Genomic DNA, 24,443 nt, shown 5'->3' with positions numbered 1-24,443 from the left:
TACTTATAGACCCCAGAACAGGTAATTCTGTTCAGCAGGCCAGACTTCAAGCTGCACCAGCCACACATGACATCTGTTTTAATACAGAATTATTAAAGTTAGACATGGCACTGATCAGTTAGGTTGCTGAGCCTGTCTCTCTGCAAGGGCAGCATACAGATCCCGAAGAGATGATGCATTAGACATCATCTCTTGTTCTTAGCCAGACAGGAAACCCAAATAATGATGCTGCACTTGACATCTACAAAGCATCCTTTATCACAAAGAATTCTAAAGTACTTTGCAGGCTACACACACAGAGATCACTATAGCAATGCCACCCACCACTGAAATGCAGATGCTTGCTTCTGCAAAAGAAATGTGATAATGTGCATAGCAGTGTAGTGCAAAGAGAAGTCTTGGAGGCAGAATCTAATTAGCTGAGTTGGAATTTGGCCAGTACACTGGGGTTAACACCCTTTTTCTTGTGAAAAGTGCTATGCAGTCTTTTACCTTGAGGTCAATATCTATAATAATAGGAGATATACCAATCTCCTAGAACTGGAAGGGACCTTGAAAGGTCATTGAGTCCAGCCCCCTGCCTTCACTAGCAGGACCAATTTTTGCCCCAGATCCCTAAGTGGCTCCCTCAAGGATTGAGCTTACAACCTTGGGTTTAGCAGGCCAATGCTCACACCACTGAGCTATCCCTCCCTCCTCTAGTTTCTGGGTAGGTGACTCTTGGAAACTGGAAGTGGTCACCAGCTAGGAGATGGGTCTGGCAGCTATATGGGCAGTGGGAAGGTTCTGACAGCTGCAAAGCAAATCTGTGGACTAGTTAGGTAGCTGCAAGGCAGCTAGAGTTCTGAGGAGTCAGTTTGTAGATGAATATGTTCAACCACTGTGTTCTGTCACTTAATGACCATCTGGCCAGATGGGCCTCTGCATAGGTCCTGTCTGGAAAATGTTAGCACATCACATCTCCCCCTAGCACCAAGTTAAGGCATTCAGCACTGATGTAACAAATCAACCATTGCTATATCCTGCAACATCTGGGCTTTCCACTTATTAGCTATAGCTCCTTTTGCACTTTGAAGTTGATTTTATCAGCCAGTTTCTGGAAGAAATAGCTTTAGTAAATGGAGAAGGGAAATTTAGCCAGTCCAGCCTCTGTCTGAAGGGCAGTTGGCACAAAAATACTTCAGAGTGAGCTGGGGCTGAGGTGCTTCTGTCTGCAGTGTGTGGCTTTGCAGGGAAATTAGGTCCCTTTGATTATTGTTTGACAGAAATGTAGGCAGCTGCCCTCACATGTCTTATCAAATTAAAAGGGAAAATAATTACTCACTGCTTAAATTATGGAACACAGGCTGTGTGAGCGCTGAAGGCTGTCATGGAGCTCTCTGTTCTAGGTGCAGTGCTGCATGGCTCAGTGTGCTTCAGCTCCCTGGGAAAAGAGACAATTGTCACCAAGGCTTTCTATGTAAAGACCATGTCCTTCTATAAATAGCTTTTCCTGATGTAGTGGAAGGCAGCAATGATGGGGTATTTTTAACCACAGCTGTTACATTTTGTTTCAGGTCTTAATCAGGGAAAACATGAGGTTTCACCGACTTTCAAGACCTGTTGTCTATATTTGTCTTTTAGGGTGATGAATGTAATGTTTTGAACAAGGTTCTGTCTGCTTATTAACATGTCATCTGGATCTAATGGTGGGTTTTCTGTACTGTCTGGAGAGAGTTATTCTGTAGCCATTAAATTGGATCACACTGGAACTGGGCCTTAGCCAGCACCTCCACACCGGACAATTCTGCCTCCAAATCCAGAATGAAACTCCCAATTCTAATCAAGCTGGGATAGCTGAGGGAGCCAGACCAGCCAGCCTGTTGGAGTGAGCGTCTAAGAAAACAAGTTGCGCACTGGTGACCTTACCCTGAAGGATGTGCCTGAGGTGTGAGGAGGGGACCACAGGATGGCATGGAGCAGCTGTGGACAGGGGCAGCGAGTTGTATGGGCCTGTGGTGCCTGGGCTCCAGCAAATTCAGGGCCCAGGGGGCCCGGGTCCACCAATGTTCGGGGCCAGGTCTCTCCTCTGGCCCTGTCTCCACTGCTGGCTACAAAGGAGCAGCGCCTGGGGCAGGCTTAGGTGGCTCCTGCACCTGCAGAGGGAGGAGAGGAGGAGGTGCCTGGCAGCCCCCCCCCCCAAGCAGGCGACTCCAGGGGTGGAGCTTATCCTAGCTGGACCTCTTGAGCAGCAGCCTGGGGGGACTTGGGTGAGTGTTGTGCCTGCTGAGAGACCCCCCCTCAGCTCGCTGCTGCCGGCAAGGAGAGGGATGGGGAGAGTCCTCCTCTCTGGCCCCCAGCCCCAGAGCAGCCTGCCTGCTGCACCCCAAAGTCCTCATCCCCAGCACAGCCCCATGCCCCACATCTCCTCCCATGCCCCAACCCTCTGTCTCAACCCAGAGCCTGCACCCAACACCGAACCCCCTCCCAGAGCCCACACCCAGCACCCAATCCCCCTCCCGCACCCAGCACCCCAAGCCTCCTCCCACACCCCCTCCTGCACCTCAACTTCCTGCCCCAGCCCAGAGCCTGCACCCAGTACCCAAACTCCCTCCTAGAGCCTTAGGCAGCTGTGGGGTGTGGCGGGCGGGACTTGGACCCATTCTGGGCACCAACAAAAATGATACAGACCTGCCCCCTCTGTTGGTAATGTGAATATCACACAAACTCCCCACAGTCTGAGCAGCTATGCTGTTGTCTGCAGCCCTGGCCCTCTCTGTATGTGGCCAGGGCACACTCCATGCCCCCCTTGGCTGCTCTCCCATGGGCCTGATACCCATCTGCATGTGCAGTCAGGTAAGACAGAGGGAGAAAGGTTCTTCGCTAAAAGGGCAGGAGCAGGTTATTGTCTGGGAGACAGGTGCTTACATGACCCTCACCCCCCAGCACCTGCAAGAAGGCTCAGGCATGGAATGCATACCTGCCAGCCTGTCCCCACTCCACCCTTCCAGCCACAGCTAATCACTGAGGGAAGGAAGCAGGGGCACATACATCCTGGTGAGAGAAGGGATTTTCCTGGGGAAAGGAAGGCTCAGGGATTGTCTACACTTACACAGCGCCGCAACAGTGCCACTGTAGCGCTTAGTGAAGATGCTGCCTATGCTGACGGGAGAGCTTCTCCTGTTGGCATCGTTAATCCATCTCCCCAAGAGGCGGTAGCTATATCAACAAGAGAAGCCCTCCCATCAACATAGCACTGTCTGCACCAAGGGTTAGGTGGGTAAAGCTGCATCACTCAGGGGTATGGATTTCCATACCCCTGCATGATACAGCTCTACTGACAGAAGTTGGTAGTGTTGACCATGCTTCAGGCTATGTGAGTGGGAGAGATGGACCAGTGAAGGTCCTTTCAGTACAGGAACCAAATGTAACCTAGGCAGTAATTCCTGCTAGAGTCTGTAAACAGCTTAAAACAACAAGCCCAAGAGGTCTGAGCTGCCTGGTGACACTGAATCTCAATGATGGGAAGTAATCCATGTTGTTAGCTATTTCACAGATGATGATCTTAACTGAAACACCAAGCTAATGTGCTTGTTCCCCAATCCCAAAATGCTTTCCATGCTTCCCCTGTGCAAAGTCCAAACTACCCCTACCAACTGCCCCTCATCTGCCATCTGTAATGCTGCCATTGGCTGACAATGTGCCACAAACATGTGTGGTACATTTACAATTAAAAAGTTAGAGTTACTAATGTAAGCAGGATCTGAATGAATTCTTCCCTGACAGCTAGGTGGGAGGGGAATTGACTATGGGTGTGTTTATGTAAATACAGCAAAGAATCCTGTGGCACCTTATAGACTAACAGACGTTTTGCAGCATTAGCTTTCGTGGGTGAATACCCACTTCTTCGGATGCAACAGTAAATACAGTTTGCTCCTGCTCTGTTTACATATTCATCAGATACAGCTGTGTCAAAGGATCAACTTTGGCTGGTGTTGGGTACAAATGACCGTAGTACTGACTGCATCATCATTCATTCATGCCCGTCACCCCAACCGGGGTATGGGCCGCCAACCACAGATCTCCAGAGTCTTCTATCCTGGGCCATTCGCTCTAGCTGGTTCCAGGTATAGCCCATTTTTTTGCTATCAACCTGAAGGTCGCCAGCCAGGTATTTCTCCTCTCTTTTCCGCTTGCCTGGGGGTTTCCACCGCAGTGCCTGTCTGGTGATGTTGGTTGGCTGCTTTGCGAGTGTATGTCCTATCCAGCCCCACCTTCTCCTTCTGATTTCTTCCTCTGCTGGAGTTTGCGGGTCTCTCCAAGAGGTGGATGTTACTGATGGTGAGATGTTCTTGAGCTGTAAGAAGGCTGTGAAATATGGTTCCCAATGTTGTAATTATTGTAGGAATACAGGAAAGCAGGACTGTGCTTAACCTGTCCCAAATGAGGGGGGCCACCCTCATTTGAAAGAACCTTGTTAAGCAGGGGCTTGAATGTCAGTGCTCTGTGAAAGTAAGAAGGGTGGGGACAAGTTTTCCATCCCACCATCAACCTCAGCCTAGACCAATCCACACAAGCCATTTCCATTTCACTTACTGCTGTGCTAATAATGGTCACATACATATAAATACCACACCGAAACCCCACTGACCGCTATACTTACTTACATGCCTCCAGCTGATACAACCATATTGCTCCAATCCCTCAGACAGTGAAAAACAGATTGACAGAGCCAGAAGAGAGAGATGATCCTCACTCTCAGGATCTTGGGAGGACAAGCCAGTCTCGCTTATAGACAGCCTCCCCAACCTGAAGCAATACTCACACCAGCAACCACACCACACACATAAACACTAACCCAGGAACCTACCCTTGCAACAAAGCCCCGATGCAGCTCTGTCCACATATCCATTCAAGTGACACCATCATAGGACCTAATCACAGACACGCCATCAGGGGCTCATACACCTGCACATCTACCAACGTGATATATGCCATCATGTGCCATGCAATGCCTCTGCCATATGTTTTGGCCAAACCGGACAGTCTCACGCAAAAGAATAAATGGACACAAATCTGACATCAGGAATCAACCACTCAGTGACAGACTTGAAGGATTACACTAACTGAATCTATTTCCCTATGTTAAGTTCTCCTCACACCTTCTATGGGCCATCTTAATTATCACTTCAAAAAGTTTTTTTCCTCCTGCTAACGATAGCTCATCTCAATTGATTAGACTCTGCCTGTTGGTATGTATACTTCCACCTTTTCATGTTCTCTGTATGTATAAATATCCCCTGTCTGTGTGTTCCATTCTATGCATCCGAAGAAGTGAGCTGTAGCTCACGAAAGCTCATGCTAAAATAAATTTGTTAGTCTTTAAGGTGCCACAAGTACTCCTGTTTTTTTTTTTATCTTCAAGGGTTTTTCCCTAGACTGGTTTAACCTGTTCTTCCCCACTGTTCAAAGAATAAAGCTAATGAGGCTTCATTAGAAGCCTTTTTGTTATGCTAAATGCCCCTTCAGAGCTGAAATTGGTTGTGGTATGACTGTGTCCCTGCCGTGCCTGTGAAGAGCTGAAATCACTTGAGATGGGGCAGTGTTTTTGCTTAGCCTGTAAAGAGCTGAACTTTACTAAGAGACTGATGTGCAGAGGTTACAGCAGAGACAGGTGATTGACAGTCAGCTGGTGGAGAGAGTGGTGAGCAGGCAGCCAGCAGAGGGGGTGGTGAGTGAGTAAGGTACCTCTTTACCCCTCCCAGGAGGGGAGGTGAACTCTGCAGATGAACCTCTGAACTCTGGGTCTGCACTGACCAAGGACAGCAACTGTGAGTGGGGTTCAGAGAAGGGTTGGGCATGTGAAAGGGGCTTTTGGGGTGCTGGACATAAGAACCTGAGGGGAAAAGGACACTGCCCAACCTACTGGGGAGTGGGTCTTTTATTCATAGTTTATGTTTATGAAACCTGTTTGTGGTGTTTTCTCAAATTAATGCCAAGTTACTTCCCTCCTTTTATTACAAATTTCTTTTCTACACTCAGACTCTGTGTTTGTAAGTGGGGAAGTATTGCCTCTCAGAGGCACCCGGGGGTGGTGTGTAAATTTCCCAGGTTACTGGGTGGGGGCTCAAGCCAGTTCTGTGCTGTATCAATGAAAAGGAACCCCTAGATATTGAACCTCACCCTGGCTGCTGCTGGCTCCACCTGGCAGAAGGGTTACACCAGAATATAAATGATTGGTGTCAAAATATACAAACACAGCGATCATGGGTGGATTAGAATGAATTAGTCTCCATTTACAGTCACATTCCTGCCTGCTGCACTGGAGTTCTACCAAAGCCAGGGGAGGGCTTGCAGCAAATTGTATATTCAGCTGTATGCAAATAATGGGTTGTGACCTCTACACAGGATGCAGGAAGGGGCGGTTTCTGGCTAGCTTTCCAGGAGGGAAAAGGTTGTGACCCACAGGTACAGTGTACAGAGGGCCTTGGTTGCACACTATCCACAATTCAGCTCACTCACAGGAAAACTCCATGTGCTTCTCTCTTGTTTTTGCTCGACAATAACAAGTTCCCCCCCAACCACCACCACCACATGCTGCAGGGGCTTAGTGGATTGCCAGGCACCCCGGGAAGCTGCAAATGTGCATTTAAAGCAAAAGCTGTCCTGATAGTTGAACCATTGGCTTTGTGCTAGCAAAGCATTTAATGGAATTTGGTACTTGTGCTGATTACTGAACATTTAATTAAAAAACAGCTATTTCAGCCTCAATAAATAGCTGATAGGCTTGTGGGTGGAGTCTTTCCCCCCTCACGTTAAGGGATATTGATGTATTGCAAGGCCAGGGGTATTTTCATTCTCTGCACAAACCTTTGTTGGTGCTGCCGCTCCCAGCTCCAAATATGTGGCCATTGTCTGGTCCTCTCTGGGTGCAGCAAATGGATGAAGTGAGCCATAGGGCAGCAGCTGAGACAAGCAAAGTGTATGGCTAACAATGATATAATTAAAAATAGAGAGAAAAAATGTGTTTGGTCATCTTATCCATGTGACCTTCTCTGCCTCTGCATGGCTCTTTCCTATCTTTCTAGCTCCTGTCCTGAAACACCTACTAGATGTTTCATCAGAAAGCCCAAAGTCCCTCCAGGTGATCTGAAAAGAGGATTCCATGAGACTGAGTAACTTAAAAATGTTACATACCATAAGTAGGCCAGAAACTCTATAATTCCCTTTCTGGCCTCTCCTTCAAGCCATCTGTCATCAAGATATTAGTTTGCAAAAGAAAGCAGTAGAGAGAGTAGCATTCTGTGGCACGTGGAACACATCTCACTGAAGGGAAAGCACACGCTGCTGCAGTCCTACCTGCACCTTCCTTTTGGCTGTGGTGTAGCACTCAGCAAATGTGTGGTTGAAACCAGAGTTGAACAGAAGGTATGTGTGCTGCAACTCTTCTGAGACGCTCTGAAAGCCTGGCCTTTGGGCTGCCTGCTCCCCGAGGCAGTCACAATCTGTTTGCTGCCAACGGTGCTCATTTTGGTCACGCCAAGCCATGGTAGTTCCCAAACTAATGCCCAGTTATTCTTCTGATATGAATCTGGCTCTTCTGTGCTGAATGTTGTCCCTGGAACCCTTCTGAGGCCTGGTCTGAGGTCTGTGGGCCCAGTTTCCTTTTCAGTTGTGTGACACATAGGCTCTGCCTGCTGATGAGATGTTTTCTTTTTGTATCCTCCTCTTCCAGGGATTGGCAAAGATCTAAATGAGGACCTTTGTTTCAGGTTCTCAGACAAGCTAATATGTTGCTTTGAACACCTATATATCCAGCTCCCACCAGAAAAGGGTGAATATAGCCAGATAATTTCTGATTCTAACACTGGGAAAATTATGAAATTCCACCCCAAGACAGGTGAGGGGATGAGGCCAACACCTGAGGGGATGCACACAGAGACTAGAGAAGGGACACAAGTGCAACAGTCCCATTGCTGTGACACAACTCACTGTCCTGAATCAGGCTTAAGTGAAGCAATTTCCAGGTAGGAGAAGAAGAATGAGTTATGTGTGTCAAAGTCAGACTCAGGACTCACAGTTTGTCAGACCACTCTGTTTTATTAGCACAGCGCTCTGCTAATACAGCCAGATAATGTGAGCACCATGCAAGACAAAAACTATCTTACTTATACAGATAAAAGGGCGTGAACGTAACAAGATAGAAAAGGAAGCAGAATCTGATAAGTTTACCTGTGCTAGACATGGATAGTTAATTTCCTTACTAACTTTTACCAATCTCTGGTTAATGTTTCACCATTAGCTTAAGTGGACTCATTGTTTATGCCTTAATGTTTCTTTTCCTGACACCTGTATTTCAACATTTCTTATTTCTGCTTAAAGGAACATACAACATTTCTTTAATTCATTCTTATTTTTACAAAATAATTCATTCTACTTTCAGATGTGGTGGGCTAAGAACGGTTCTCTCTACAGCTCCCACATCTGAACTGCAAGTTACACATACCGGGATATCCTAGTAAATCTCATAGAACATTGTTTACTAAGGGACACATCCCTCAACACCTCGCTTCCCAGAACCATGTGCCAGTGAGTAAAGGTGACCCAGTCCCTGCCTCTCCTTCCCACTTTTGCCAAAACCTCACATCCACATGGAATCTTTCTGGAGACTGGGAAGTATGTGATGAACTTTGTTTTTCTTTCTTTTAATCATTATTTTTCACTTTCGCTCAGCTCTGCTCCTCGGGGCTCCACCATAGAAATACTGGGGTACCCAGGAGAGATCATTCTGGTGGTATGTCCAGCCTTCTCAGAAGCAGGAAGTAATAGAAATTTCATAGGAGAATTTGTTACCAGGAAAGTTCCTTGCAAGTTTCAGCCCCACAAAGTTAGAATACTTTGGGTAAGGGTCGGCTTTCAGAAGCTTATCAGCATCAAAGTCAGGCTATGTATCTTTTGACATTCACCTGTCATTGGGGTGAAAGAGAGTAGGATTCTGTCAGAGCTGAGCTACAGATGACCTGCTGGTGCTTCAGCTCTTTCATGCCTGGGGGCTTACTACACCATTCATTCCAGAGCTGGACCACTTACTGGGGTGTAAAATGCTTTCCCATTTTGATGGCGTTGGAGTCTTAGGATGCACAGAGGCAGAAACGTCCCCTTAGCTGTCAGTTTATGTGCAAAAGTCTTAGAAGGCTCTTTTGGAACTGGAAATAAAGAACCACATTATCTGCATAGCTCAGAGTATCACCAACTGACCCACACTACCTGTCTGGCCATCCTGTGCTGCGTGCTGGATACATCCCAGTGAGATGCTGGAGGCTGTGAAGTGCTGGTATCTCTGCTTAGCAGTAAGCACAGCCTGAGCTGACCCTGCACTTCGTAGCAAAGGACCTCAGCTTGCAACGTCAGTGGCTCAGCATCCAAACGCATTTAGCAACTAACAGATCTTCTGTGCTGGAGATGATGAACTCAATTCAGCTGTGGTACAGCCCGAGTGATGTCAATGGGATGTGTAGCTGATTACGCCAGAGCTGAATTTGGTCCCCAATGTTCAATCCTGATAATAAACTATTTCCACTGATACTAGAAACCCTGGACTATAGAATCACGGAAATGTAGGGCTGGGAGGGCCCTCAAGAGTTCATCTACTCCAGGTTTTAATCACCGGCAGGGTCAGTGGTCACTGGCACTTCCCGGGTGACAGATCCCTTGGACTACCTACATCTGACTTACTGACTCTTTGGGCTATAGACCTTACTGTGTGGGGTGTGGAGCAGCCTAAGGCTTGAACCGAGCAACAGGGCACCCAGCAGAATAGAAGGTAGTAGCAGCATTGCAGTAGGGCCCAACACTGAGGTGTCTCCATCAGATCGTGAGGGGGAATGTGGAGCACCAGTCACAAAGCATGACATGGAGCAATGGTTCCCAGCTGGCACCAGCACAGCCACCCATTTACAAATCAAACATTGGTCAGTTACAAGGCCCCATCATGGTTGGAGGCACTATACACGTTTTGAAGTGAGAGCAAATAACACCACAGATAAGGCGCATGTGAACTACTGATCCCCAAATACCACAGCCATTGCCACTACAGCAATACCTCAGACTAAGGCCTGTCTGCACAGGCATGTTACAGCAGACTAGCTTTACGGTGGCTTGCATCCCCACACAACAGCTTTTAAACACTAATTATTTGGGGCCCGAGGTTGCAGGAAGTAACCTCCTCAGAACAGGAGGATCTCCACTTTGCAGTGAGTTTAGGTTTTCAGGTACGTGTGGACACATACCTAACTACTCCGCATCCAGCAGTCCTCCAACTACTGTCTCATGCTGCACTAGGGCTGCCCAGAGGAGGGGGGGGGGGGGCAAGTGGGGCAATTTGCCCCAGGCCCCAGGCCCTGCAGGGGCCCCCACGAGAGTTTTTTGGGGCCCCTGGAGCGGGGTCCTTCACTTGCACCAGGGGCCCCAAAAACTCTTGCGGGTCCCGGGTCCCCAGAGCTTCTTCCACTCCGGGTCTTCGGCAGCGGGTCCCAGGGCGGAAGGACCCCCAGCCACCGAAGTGCCCCGAAGACCCGCAGCGGGGGGTCCTTCCGCCCCGGGACCCACCACCAAAGTGCAGGGTCTTCAGCGGCAATTCGGCAGTGGGGGACCCCCCACCACCCTCTGACCCTCTGAATTCTCTGGGCAGCCCTGTGCTGCACAGCTTCACACCTGGATCAGCCTATCTGTGTAGCCTTTTGCCCTTCTCTGAACCTTTTCCAATTCTAATATATCTTTTGTGAGATGGAGCAACAAGAACTGCAAGCAGAATTCAAGGTGTGGGTGTACCATGGATTTATGTAGTGGCATTATGATATTTTCTGTTTTATTATATAGACTATAGATAAAAAAATTATACTACATGAATTTTAAAAAAGAACAAAGACCATAGTGCAAATGTAAGACCAAAGGAACTATGTCATGGCCAATGTAAGGAGTGTTGACAATCTTCTGTAAATGATGTACTCAGAAAGGTTCTCATTCTCCATCTCTAGGTGAGATGACTGCTCTGGGAAGGGCTGTAATTAGGTTTACTGAAATGGTGGTCCCAGCAGTGTACACAGGGTGGCATAAAAGAAGATATGGGCCCTGCCTTCAGAAGCATACAAGCCACTGCAGACTCCCATTTCAGAAAAGGCTAGCATAGGCTCCTACCAGTTCGAACAAAGAGGCTGCTCTGTTGATGAGGCTGCTGTCCACAGACAAGGATCTTGTGCATTCAAATCCCTCAGCCGGATACTTGTACAGTGGGATGGTGCAAATAGCTAAACTGGCACCCACACAGCCACCTTTGCACAGCCAGAGTATCCAGACCTGAGCCTCAAACACTGCACCAGGACACTGACAAACATGTCTGGACCTGCGCCACGAACACTGCACCAGGACATTGACAAATGTGTCTGGACCTGCACCACAAATGTTTCACCAGGGCCACCATTTTGATCTATAAAATGGTGGCCTCCACACAGCATGACCTCATGTGCACTATACTTGAGAGGGCATGCTGTGCAGAGCCTGCTGTTTTATAGAACACAACGGTAGCTTCCTGGTGGGGTCTTTCTGGGGCAGACAGCATCATCTCTCAGGCCAAATCTGGCCCATTGGACCCAAACTCCATCTGCTGATGGCATGATTCCATTTGGGTCATGACCTACAGTTTGGGAACCTATGAACTAAAGGGAGCACCATGAGCCTGGATCCTTTGGACCCTAGGTAAAAGCATATCAGATGAATGCCAATGGGGTGGAGCAGACAGGAAGAGATAGGGCTTGAGTCTCTGTTGCCCTGCACCTTTTATGGTTAAAACACAATTTTACACTCACTTTGAGCTAGTGTAATGGCTACACAAGGTCACAGAATCATAGAATCTCAGGGTTGGAAGAGACCTCAGGAGGTATCTAGTCCAACCCCCTGCTCAAAGCAGGACCAACCCCAACTAAATCATCCCAGCCAGGGCTTTGTCAAGCCTGACCTTAAAAACCTCTAAGGAAGGAGATTCCACCACCTCCCTAGGTAACCCATTCCAGTGCTTCACCACCCTCCTAGTGAAAAAGTTTTTCCTAATGTCCAACCTAAACCTCCCCCTCTGCAACTTGAGACCATTACTCCTTGTTTTGTCATCTGCCACCACTGAGAAGAGTCTAGATTCATCCTCTTTGGAACCCCCTTTCAGGTAGTTGAAAGCAGCTATCAAATCCCCCCTCATTCTTCTCCTCTGCAGATTAAACAATCCCAGTTCCCTCAGCCTCTCCTCGTAAGTCATGTGCTCCAGCCCCATAATCATTTTTGTTGCCCTCCGCAGGACTCTTTCCAATTTTTCCACATCCTTCTTGTAGTGTGGGGCCCAAAACTGGACACAGTACTCCAGATGAGGCCTCACCAATGCCAAATAGAGGGGAATGATCACATCCCTCGATCTGCTGGCAATGACCCTACTTATACAGCCCAAAATGCCGTTCACCTTCTTGGCGACAAGGGCATACTGTCGACTCATATCCAGCTTCTCATCCACTATAACCCCTAGGTCCTTTTCTGCAGAACTGCTGCCTAGCCATTCGGTCCCTAGTCTATAGCAGTGCATGGGATTCTTCTGTCCTAAGTGCAGGACTCTGCACTTGTCCTTGTTGAACCTCATCAGATTTCTTTTGGCCCAATCCTCTATGCCATAAAAAGCATGCTTCTGGAAAGATGTGGACAAATTGGAGAAAGTCCAGAGAAGAGCAACAAAAATTATTAAAGGTCTAGAAAACACAATGTATGAGGAAAGATTGAAAAAAACTGGGTTTATTTAGTCTGGAGAAGAGAAGACTGAGGGGGGACATGATAATATCTTCAAGTACATAAAAAGTTGTTATAAAGAGCAGGGTGATAAATTGTTTTCCTTAACCTCTGAGGACAGGACAAGAAGTAATGGACTTAAATTTTAGCAAGGGAGATTTAGGCTAGACACTAGGAAAAACTTCCTGTAAGGGTAGTTAAACAATGGAAGTAATTACCTTCAGAGGTCATGGAATCTCCATCATTGGATCAGAGGGATAGCCATGTTAATCTGGTTCTGTAGAAGCAGCAAAGAATCCTGTGGCACCTTATAGACTAACAGACGTTTTGCAGCATGAGCTTTCGTGGGTGAATACCCACTTCTTCGGATGCAAGTAGTGGAAATTTCCAGGGACAGGTATATATAAGCAAGCAAGAAGCAAGCTAGAGATAACGAGGTTAGATCAATCAGGGAGGATGAGGCCCCGTTCTGGCAGTTATCTCTAGCTTGCTTCTTGCTTGCTTATATATACCTGTCCCTGGAAATTTCCACTACTTGCATCCGAAGAATGGGTATTCACCCACGAAAGCTCATGCTGCAAAACGTCTGTTAGTCTATAAGGTGCCACAGGATTCTTTGCTGCTTCCATCATTGGAGGGTTTTAAAAGCAAGTTGGACAAACACCTGTCAGGGATGGTCTAGATAATACTTAATCCTGCCTCTGTGCAGGAGATTGCACTAGATGATCTCTTGAGGTCCCTTCCAGTCCTACGCTTCTATGATTCTATGGCAGCCAGCCTATTGATCTCCTAGATAACCAGGACACAAGCCGTTGAGGAGAGAGTACTTCACACAACCCCCTTCCCCCAACGTTGATTGGCAACCAGTGCAGACTGTGGAGTACAAGGGTAATATGTTCTGGCTGGCCAACAAATAAAGCCAAACAAACAAAAAATACCCCCAGCAGAATTTTACTCCAGAAAGGAAGACCTGCCAGAGACTTCATGAAGTCCAAGGACTTCACTAGTGGAATTGTTTATATATGGAAGACACTCAGATACTATGGTGGCAGGTAGCAATATAAACCCTTCAACAGGTAGATTAGCTAGGTGCCCGGGATCTCCGGCCTTTGGGCTAACTATTGTACCAAGCTCCCTCCACAATAGAGCTATTAAAGTGTAGTTTAGGCCCTCAGCTGTCAGAAAACATTTGTAATCAAATCTATAGCTGAGATTTATTTTAAAGAGACAAATAGTCTCTTAATATTTCCTTCCTCCAAAGGCAGCTTCTAGTGTGACAAGCTCTTGTTCTGTGAAGTGCATTATGGATTTAGAGTATTATATAGCTGCTTTTTTAAAAAGCTGCCTGAGGTCAGACCAGCTTCCTGAGTTATTGTTGATTATTGTGCTGCCTAAGCTATTTATCTGATATTTGCATAGGTCCCCAGGGAGTACTACAAACACTCAGAACCCTTGTAAGAACTCAGACATTGACAAATCACAGAAATGCGGTTTTCTCTTTTCAAACAGTGATTTAAAAATATAAAATCAGCCACCAAGATGGTTTTAGTTTATAATGACTATGAAAATAATTCAGTTTCCCAGGGTTCAATTAAAACTACAAGGGAAATTTAAACACAAGCTTTTTAATTGCAGAGGAAACTGATTTTGTTGTTGGAGGTGGTTCTTGCATAATCCATGTCGCTATGAATTTTTTAATGGAATGTAAAAGCAGCTTGTCTTCCTGAAGCCATAAAGAGAATTCCTGCCTGGTTTGGGTTCCCCTAGTGGATTGCCTGAACAGCTAGTGCAGCAGCCTGTAATATTGCTGTACTAAGGGAAGCTGAGCAGCTCCGACACCGACTGGCAGGAAAATACAAGTCTTTTGTTGTTGTTTTAATCTTTATTCTTTTAAAAGGGTATTCAGTGCTGCTGAAAGGTGCTGGCTGGAGACAAAAGTCCTCTGTTCATCCACCAGACAGAGTCAGCCTGCAAACCCTGTCCTGACAATGCACCTCCTGGGATGTGCATGCCTGTGGGATGCTGTGCTGAGTCAGCACTGGATGCAACTTGTTGAAGTGCCAGGAACACTACAGAAGCTGCTGAAATAAAGGGATCAAACTTAACTTTTAGTTCTCCCTTCAAACATAGACTCTTCCTTTGACGCTGAAATCTCATTTCCTAGTATCTTCAGTCTAACAAGCCAAGCAGAGAGAGCCTCTGCGGCTCGCCCTGCTACCCTGAAGGAAGACAGTCAGCTCTACTCGGATAAGTAATGGAGATGATCCATGAGAAGAATGTATGGTAGTCAGATCTATACACTAGCCTAACTCCATACAACAGTCCAGTCCAATGGGCCTGATTCTGCTCTTCCTTGTCCTGACATGTATATGGAATAACTGTAAGGAGCTACTCCCAATGTACTCAGATTAGTGTAATAGCACACAGAGATCCTCTTATTTCACATTCCTCTAAGTGCCACTGGATGCTACTCTGTTCCACTTCCCAGCTGCTTCTCCCCCAGCCAAATCCTTACTTATTTAGCACAGTCAGTCTGCACAGCTTTGTACAGAGCAGAGTCAAAGGCACAGTCCTTTTCCCAAGGAGCTTAGAAATCATATTTTTCTTATTGTTAAGGCTGGGAACCAATTCTGCTGATAGAAATCACATTTAAAAGTAGCAAAGAGTCCTGTGGCACCTTATAGACTAACAGACGTTTTGGAGCATGAGCTTTCGTGGGTGAATACCCACTTCGTCGGATGCAAGTAGTGGAAATTTCCAGGGGCAGGTGTATCATTTAAAAGTGTTCTGCTGAACTCAGCTTGTTTCTTAAAGGGAAAAACTCAGTTCATTTAGCTCAGCCCCGCTGAGGAAACTCAAATTCTGAGCAGTGCTTCTGACTGTAAACGCTCCTGGAAATAAAGCTTCTAATAAGTAGATGGGCTGAATGAAACCTCCATATCTAAACATCCTATGAACTCTGTGGGGAGTTTGAAACCTCAGTCCAGGCGCATAGCTGTATTTTCCTATTTTTATAATGGGCTACAAATCATAGACTCTGTGTTTCATGTTCTAGATTTGAATTTAGCAGCTGAAGCCCATCTCTGATAATAAATGGCATTCCTAAGCTACCAGTTATTGGTGCAGTCAAGCTAGAAAATGGCCTCCTGGGACAGGAATAAATCCTGTACAAAATTCAGTAAACTTACAGTGATGGAAGAAATAACACAGCACGAGACCTGTAAAAGTGAGCCCCTTTCTGGCCATTTTATTGTTGTAATGAAAGAGGGGATCTGACTTCACAACTACAAGACCCTGGGCTTGGAGGACTTCAAGAGTACCATGCAGCTTGGAGGATGCATGGAGCAGTTGCCGATGACTCCTTTGAATGAGGAAGGCTCTAACACCAGATCAGAGGTTCCCCTCCCATCCAGCTGGAAGAGAATTTACAATAAACTTATTTTCAGATACGGGTCATGATTTATTCTTGCTGGTGATTCTGACTTCATGAGTTTTCACCCTGACAGACTGGGCAAGGTGAGCTTCTTCCTCTTCAAGCACCAAACAACCAATATTTGATGTGTATCTTAAAATCCCAGCTCCCAGAGGCAAGTGATTAGGTGAGAATCTCAGCTTTCTTTCTCTTTCTTTTTTTTTTAAAAAGGCCCTTTCTACCCGTCATGGTTGAACAGAAAATCTTGAAACCATGATCTTAGTGGCTCTGAAAACAAAGGCAAATAATTCCCCTGATTTTTTTAACCTCCTGATTTTGAAACTAAACTCATGATTTTGGGTAACTTGATCATGATTTCTGAACATTTGGGGTTACTGGTAATAAATTACATATGGGCAGAAATCCCAAGAACTTTGGGATTTTTTCTCCCTTCCCAAAAGTTTCTGCCTGTGAGTTTACTTATTTGCCTGGATTTTTCTGTTTCAGCACTTTGCATAGTGGATTATGATTTGCACTGCCAACTCATGCACAGCTCATTATGTTTTTATGTCACTTGCATATAATGCAAACCAATAAGAGCTATGGTCAGGGAGAGGATCCAGACTAACTGAGCATTTTCTGTGGCAGCTGGTTGGAAGTGTTTGGGGTAGGTAGGTAGCAACAATCTTCTTGCCAGGCTGGACTTTGTTAACTGACAGTGTTTGTATGTAGAGCCAATTCTTGGGTGAATACCACCTGGTCATGGTGACTTCTTACTGTTTCATTTATCAGTTTGCTCCAAAACCACCCCTATGACACCTCAATCTGGGACAATTCCTCAGATTTGTTAGCTAGCTAATTTCTTAATTAACTTCCTTTGGACTTCTCAAAGACACCTTCCCCTGCTGAGTTCTAAGGCAAAGGCCAGCCCCTGTAGTTTAAAAAGTATGTTAGTAGTCCAGAGCAAAAGAACATCTCAATTTTTAAAAAAACAACAAGGAGTCCGGTGGCACCTTTTCCCTGTTAGTCTTTAAGGTGCCACTGGACTCCTTGTTGTTTTTGTGGATACAGACTAACACGGCTACCCCATGATACTTAATTTTTCAGATTCTTTGAACTGCTTTGGTTTTGTGTGCTTGTCAAGGTGCTGATTTTCATCAAGAAAGCCCTATGCTGCATGTGTCCTGGCTACCTTTGAGACTTGCCTGTCTCCTTATGGACCATCTCAAAGACTGGATGGGGGATAAGAGAGCTGTGGGGGGGTGGGGGTGGAACTCTCTAGAAGTCAGAGGTTTCATTGCTTGTGTGTTAGTTGCTGGGTCTTGATCTCTCCATGTTCCTACCTTCACTTTTCTGAGTTTCTGTCTTCCTGGTTCTTTGGAAATTATTGAATTGTGGCTTTTAAGTGTGTATATCAGACTTTCAGTTCTTGAGTCTGGCTCGTTCTGTGGGGAGAATGTTAGAATCTGCCTTAGAGAATAACAGAAAAAAGTAAAACCTTTCTTGGGGCATGAGGGAGGTTTTCCAGATTCAGATGTCACTAGTTCCCACTGTTCTGCATATGTTCCCTTGGCTATAAGGCTAGTGCAGAGTCAGAGGGGGAGCCTAGCTGGGAATTGTTTCTTTTCAACGCCCAAAGGACAGGCACTCTGAGTCAGAATAACCTTTATTTTAGTTTGAGAACAACACAGAACATGAACGAAGTCTTCATAAGAAAGCACTTGCCTGCATCTATCTCCTCTATGAGTAGCTTCAGCAACAGACTGCAAAATGAGACCGCAGAGAGAAAGACCCCTCAGAAGAGCACTGCACAGAACAAAGCTATTTGCAGAGCTGGACACCACACCTCTGGAACCATCTGAAATCTGTGTTCTAAAAGCTCCTATCCACAGAGGAACCCCATGTAATTACTGTTTCTCTCCTGCTATAGTCTATAGAGGACACATAATAAGTTAGTTACATTTTGTGCAATAGGGAGGCTACGCTTGCTGAGGAATGACCTTCCCTAGATCCAGATATTGCTAGGACAGTCACACAGACTATGCTGCAATATTTGTACTCAAGTACAATAAATATTGTCAATGAACGTATCAGCCTTTTTTCCTAAAGAACTTTACTGATTAATTGTAGGGCTTAGCTGAGATCACATTGATCATGCTGATTAATGAACTGCAGGAGACATGAGGGATCTCTCAGCAACACAAAAACAGAAGAAGGTAAAGAAACATGGGAAGGATGAAATGAGAGACGAGGAAGAAGGTGACATTCTTGGGAGAAAACTGTATTCTTCCTCACCCAGCCTGTATCCCTGCAGGTAAGGGAGACTCGGTCCTTTTTCAGTTCTCCACACATTGAATTTCCTCCCACATTTCCCTTTTAACTATTCTTCCCCGATGAGCCTATCTCTAATGACCCTCCTTCCTGCCCCATTCCAAAGGCAAACCCCAACGGCAGGAATAAACTTAGAACAGCCACATGGCCTGCTATCACCACAAGATATTCTGGCTGTGACCAGATGCAAGAGCAATGTCATTGGAGGGAGACACTGAGCCGCCTAAGACACTGTGCATCGTGTCTGATACATTTACATTGAGGAGCAGGGCTCTGGGAATCTGGATGCATGAGGCTTGAGCTTTAGACCTTAAATAGATTCTCTTCCCAGCACCTCCTCTGCATGGCCTGGGTCAGCCACTAACCACTTCCATGGGACAGTAACTGCTGTCTCAGGGGTGCTGGGAAGCCAGGCATTCCTGCTCATGAAGTGCTCGCCCCAGTACTGCAGTGCAGAGCATTATTACTATTGTTGCAATACGGATGAATCCCCTGAAAGATACTATGTGCAATTTTTGAGGGACCTGCCTCTTAGGCCCTCTAGTTTTGACAGGGTCTCTTTCAGTGCTGGGAGGGCAGAGAACAACAGGAGACATATCCTCGAGAGAGAGTTCAGCCTCTCGTACAATGGACAGACAACAAAGCTGACCCGTCCTCATGTTGCTGAGCCGTTGTGCACAGACTGGTACCGCACTATGACTGGGAGAGTTGCAAGTCCCCTGCTCATGAGGCTCAGTGAATTGTCTCTTTGTTTGTAATGCTATTGTGGCTGAGCTTGACATTACTCATTCTCAGCTCCTGACTCCCCATTCATGGGCAGGCTGATGCAGCTTGCTAATGTGCTCAATGAACAGGGTCTCCTATTGCTTGGGGAATGGTAACTGAACTTTCTTGCCTTTCTGTCAGATGGGACGTTGTTTTAACTCCTATTGTTTTGGATATTTAGGGAGGCAGATTCATACCCATTGTTGTGAGGGGTGCAGCGTCTACATCAACCTGCATTTAGGTCCAAGTCCTGTGACCCAGACATGGGAGGTATCATGTGATGCAGTAGTGCTCTGTGAGCTACTGGAAGGGTTCTGCTCCACTCCTAGGCCATTTGGAAAACTCCCTGTGCAGGCTTAGGCTTTGGTCCATGAAACAAGTTCTTTTGCACTGGATCCAATTAGCTTAACAAGTGTGCGTAGCCTGTACACAACATGGGGATGGCTTATTTGAGGAACCTCTGGCTCCCCTGAGATGTGCTCTGAAAGGGTTTGGGGCAAAGGCATAGCACAGCTTAGCATGCTAGTGGCTGGTGTGTAATCCTCTCTGCTTAGTGCTTTCTCTGCCCACCCCTGACATCATGTTTGCTTCTTGCCCACATGCTCAGGGTCTAGCAGACCAGCATATTTAGGGTTGGGAAGGAATTTTCCCATGGTCAGATTAGCAGAGACCCTGGGAGTTTTTCACCTTCCTCTGCTGCATGGATCATGGGTCGCTTGCAGGTTTAAACTAGTGTAAATGGTGGATTATCAGTAACTTGAAGTCTTTAAACCATGATTTGAGGACTTTACTAGCTCAGCCAGAGGTTAGGGGTCCATTACAGGAGTGGGTGGGTGAGGTTCTGTGGCCTGCAATGGGCAGGAGCTCAGACTAGATGATCACGATGGTCCCTTCTGACCTTAAAGACCATGAAACAGCAAAGTGAAGCAGACATACAACTGCGCATGCTTGTGGAAGCAGTTTTCAACCCTGGAGTCACAGCTCCAAGGAGGGTTGTGAGTAGGTGGAGGGTGGGCCCAGGAGAGAATCTGATCTAAAATACCGGGACAAATTAAACTCTGGTGTAACTCCATTGAATTCAGGGAAATTACACTAAAATTAAATCTAAACAATAATTATTTTATTTCAGTGGAGCTTTAGTGAACAACAAGAAGTCATATAACTTCATTGAGGCACTGAGAGTGAGGAACACTGCATGCAGTTCTTCACACAATGGTCACCTTGCCATCTGCAAATGCTGCAGCCCCCATACATGACTCAGTTTCCTCGGCCATGCTGAGCCATCTCAGTCTGGCAGCTGCATGGGCTAGCTGCAAGGACTCACTTTTCCCTGCCTCACTGCTACTGTTACTGTGGTGGAGCAGAGAGTGAATGGCGGGTTGAGGTAGGCTAGCGCACTATACATTTATGGCAGTAACATTTTGATATCCTTTAAATGTGAAATTCTGTCTAATCTGCCTGAATGAATGTAGCCCCTGGCCTAGAGCCATTCTAAATACAGGACTGTGCCCTGTGCATATGGTCCTATGCTGCTGATCTGTTTCTCTCCCCACTGGGGGAACCTGCTGTGCTGTCATAGTTGACAATTACTAGTGCTCTGTTAGCATGACATACTAGGGGCCTTTGCACTAGTTTAAATTGGGAATGACTCCATTGATTACACAGGTGTGAGTGAGAGAAGAATCAGGCCCTGGAAGTATAAATAGGGCTAGTGTCTCTTGGAGTCCGTTTAGCATCTAATGAGAACTGCAGTTCTTTGTTGCCCTGTTCCAATAAATAAAGTGCCCTGGGGGTTTCACTTTTCCAACTATTTATCTGTGTATTTTCTCTTTTTCCACAGTCACTGCAGGACAACCCCATCAGGAAAACTCATTTTCTTCTGGGGTGAAATATCTGTGTGCAAACTTCCATTCTGCCTGACAGACCATTCCCTGTGAAGCCAGGAGTCCTGATACAACCTGTGCATCCTTTCTCCTCTAGAAGCTGTTCACTGTGCCTAACCTCACACAAAAATGAACATTCCAGAAAACCACATCTCCAAACCAGTACAGTCCTACCCCTAAAATGAAGGGATCACTTTAGATTTTGCAGTGTACTTTTCAATATGGTGACTGGTTTGATAGAGCAACAAGGAAAGGAATTCACAAGATAATTCCTGGGGGCCTGCAGGAATGTTTGTTTCACCATTGAAAGAAGGAGAGTCTTGAGCTTTAGAATTTTTGTAAATAAACAAGGTAAACATTTAAGGCTGATTTTTAATCAGTTACTGTAACTGCATGCACAGCTGAGTAATGATGGACATATGTTGCATGGACACTACAATCAGACAGTGTCCTTTAAGAGGGAGCAGGCCCTGTGCACCTGTGAATCATCAGCTCACTCCAAGTGGAATTTAAGAGAGGGCACCTGGGCCATATAAATAGGAGAGACCTGATGAGCTAGAGGGAAGCTGAAGGGTAGAGTGGTAGATCAAGGAGTGAGCTACTTGAGAGAATGATAGTGTCTTCAGAAAACAGACAGATCTCTACAGACCATCTCTGGAAGGAGGGAGGAATCATTAGGAAGTCAGTTGAGGGGCTAACTTGCTGGGAGGTTGAAAAAAGCTGAGGGCTAGGAAACCCGTGGAGGGGCTAGCAGGTTGACCTTTCTGAGGCAGTGCTGGGAGGCTAAAAAGGGCTAAGAGTTAGTGGAGGAGCTAGTCTGCTGCCCTTTGTGCCAGAGAGCCATGGCTGGAGAAAGTGGAAGAGAACTGAAGGCTGAGAGAAGCAGAGGGAGTTGCCTGATGGCTCTCCAGGCTACAGAGGGTGAGAAGGAAGGTGAGGGATACTGGTAAGTGGTGTGGCGTTTCTATCTCTACTTGATGTATTGTCTGGACTGTGGCTATTGTTTGTGTGCACTGGGGCTTTCATTTATAATAAATGAACCCTACAAGGGCTGTATTTATACTTGGGAAGATGCTCTGGACTATTTCTGGATTCTGAAGGAGAAAAACTGAGGCAGGTGTGCCTGTCATGCTGTGGCCTACCAGAGGAAGGTGCTCCAGGTGGGGGTGCCTTATGAGAGCTAGTGTGTGCATTGTGTATAGTGTACATGTATGCAGCCTTCTGATGTGCATTCATGGTAACTGCATGCAACTTAAACATACAGGTGTATATACTTGTAGCCCACACAATGGAGAGCCTGACTTGGAGAAAAAAATTCTAGCTTTAATATTTGTTTTGGAGATGGCTCCTGCACCTGTTGAAGTCAATAGCTCAACTCCTAATGGCTTTGAGGAACCATGTCAGGCCCTTATTCGCTGATGAATGAAAGTCCATTTGCTAGCTCAGTTCAGAGAAGCTTCCCAACATTCTGTGGCTTATCCCACTGCTGGTGGGTTCTTGGATCTGGCGTTAGTGGGCTGTGACTCCCTGTAATGCTAATAAGAGCTGCACAGACAAACCTTCCCATTGAATCAGAATATATCTGAGGTGGGGCCCAGATGCAAAATTCAAATATGCTGTAAGATTTGAGATTCCTCAAAGTTTCGGAGTGTTCAGATCAGGGTGAGTTTAGTCCTGTGACAGGGCCTGCTTCCTGGTGAACAAGAGGTTAATGTCAGCTGAGCTGCCCCCTCCTGCCCCAGTGAAGGGTGGGGGAAGCTCAGGATCAAGGTTATATTGGCTGCTTGGGAGACAGAGGACAGCACCCCACACAAGGTCAGGGTCATAAGACTGGTGTGCCCTCCATGTCACAAGGAATTTCCTATTCCTGCATTTGCCTGCCTCAGGCAGTTATTATGAGGGTTAATCTGAGCCATTATACACAGGTTAAGTATCCTCACACCTTCTTGTCAAACAGTCCATAATGGGCCATCTTGATTATCACTACAAGTTTTTTTCTTCTCCTGATAAGTGCTCATCTTAGAGTTGGTAGGGCAACTCCCACCTTTTCATGGTGTGTGTGTCTTTTTTACTATATGTTCCATTCTATGCATCCAGAGAAGTGGGCTGTAGCCCACGAAAGCTTATGCTCAAATAAATTTGTTGGTCTCTAAGGTGCCACAAGTACTCCTGTTCTTTTAATCTGGATAATGTTTGTGAAGCCCTTTGAACAGGAAAAGCATTATTTGAGTGCTAAATAAAATGTACTTTATTTAATTTGCTCTCTGTTTTTCCCTGCAATGGAGCTTGCTGCTGAGATAGGCCCAAACAGGAACCATTTACCCAAACTCACATTTCTTGTGTGCAGGGACTTGAACACTAAAGCTGATACTGTCAGGAGCATCCACTAATTTTGAGTGCTCAGCCTGCATCTTGGACATCTCAAAGTGGGCACCCAAAAACTAGTGAACACTTCTGACATTTGAAGCCTTTGCTCCACCTTAGCAACAACACAATACAAGAGAACTCCTCATGCCCCAGAGTGCACAGTACCACTGGGTCTCTCACCAGACAGACTAGATGTCAGAAGAGCCTAAGAGCTGGGGACTTGGGAATGAGGAAACCAAGTCTCTGTTTTCAACTCTGTCATTATGCAAACCATTTCTCCTCTCTGTGCCTTAGCTTCCCCATCTATATCATGAGGATGATATTTGTCAACCTTTATAACCGTTGAGATCCTCTGATGGAAAAAACACTAAACAAATGCAAAGAATTGACTTCCTCCTAGATCCAGCAATCCAGACACCTTGACCTTCAGCTTTTTGTAGTCTGTACAGGATGTCACTTACTGTCTTTTTATAGAGTTTAAGGCCAGAAGGGATCACCAGATTATCTAGCCTGATCTCCTATATGTCGCAGGCCCCTAAACACCAACCCACAACAAGCTCAACAAAGAGAACTAGACCAAATATTACAGCTCTCTTGCCACTTACTTTGTTACGTGGGCTGGCCGTTCCCTAGAGGTATCTTTCTGCTCTCACTATTGTTTTTGGGTTTTGGACAAAAAATCCATTTAGGGAGGTGGTATCTCAGGAAGCCAAAATTTCCCTCTGTGAATGAGAGGGAATATTGCCTTGTGGTTGGCGCAAAGGGCTGGGAGATGGGTTTTCCTGAGTTCTCTTCCCTGCTCCTCCACCTCACTCATTGTGTGACCTTCTGCAAGACACATACCTTCTGTGTGCTTCAGGTTACCCTCTCTGAAATAGGAATAATGC

General features: G+C 46.2%; 1 long non-coding RNA gene across 2 annotated transcripts in view; it reads left to right on the top strand.

Annotated features, from left to right (window-relative positions):
• Positions 1 to 5,647: 5,647 nt before the first annotated feature.
• Positions 5,648 to 24,443, top strand: part of LOC120372187 — a 48,405-nt gene continuing 29,609 nt past the window's right edge. Inside the window, exons 1-3 of one of the 2 annotated variants that reach the window (XR_005584773.1) lie at positions 5,648 to 5,810; positions 18,341 to 18,524; positions 21,147 to 22,135. This is a non-coding gene — a long non-coding RNA (uncharacterized LOC120372187). Of the gene's footprint in view, positions 5,811 to 18,340; positions 18,525 to 21,146; positions 22,203 to 24,443 lie in introns of those variants that run through there. The other variant, XR_005584772.1, reaches the window with a different exon arrangement.

The sequence above is a fragment of the Mauremys reevesii genome, linkage group 9, assembly GCF_016161935.1.
Source record: "Mauremys reevesii isolate NIE-2019 linkage group 9, ASM1616193v1, whole genome shotgun sequence".
Lineage (NCBI taxonomy): Eukaryota > Metazoa > Chordata > Testudines > Geoemydidae > Mauremys > Mauremys reevesii.
Note: the sequence above shows the minus strand (reverse complement) of the source record. Positions and strands in the feature narration are given on the sequence as shown.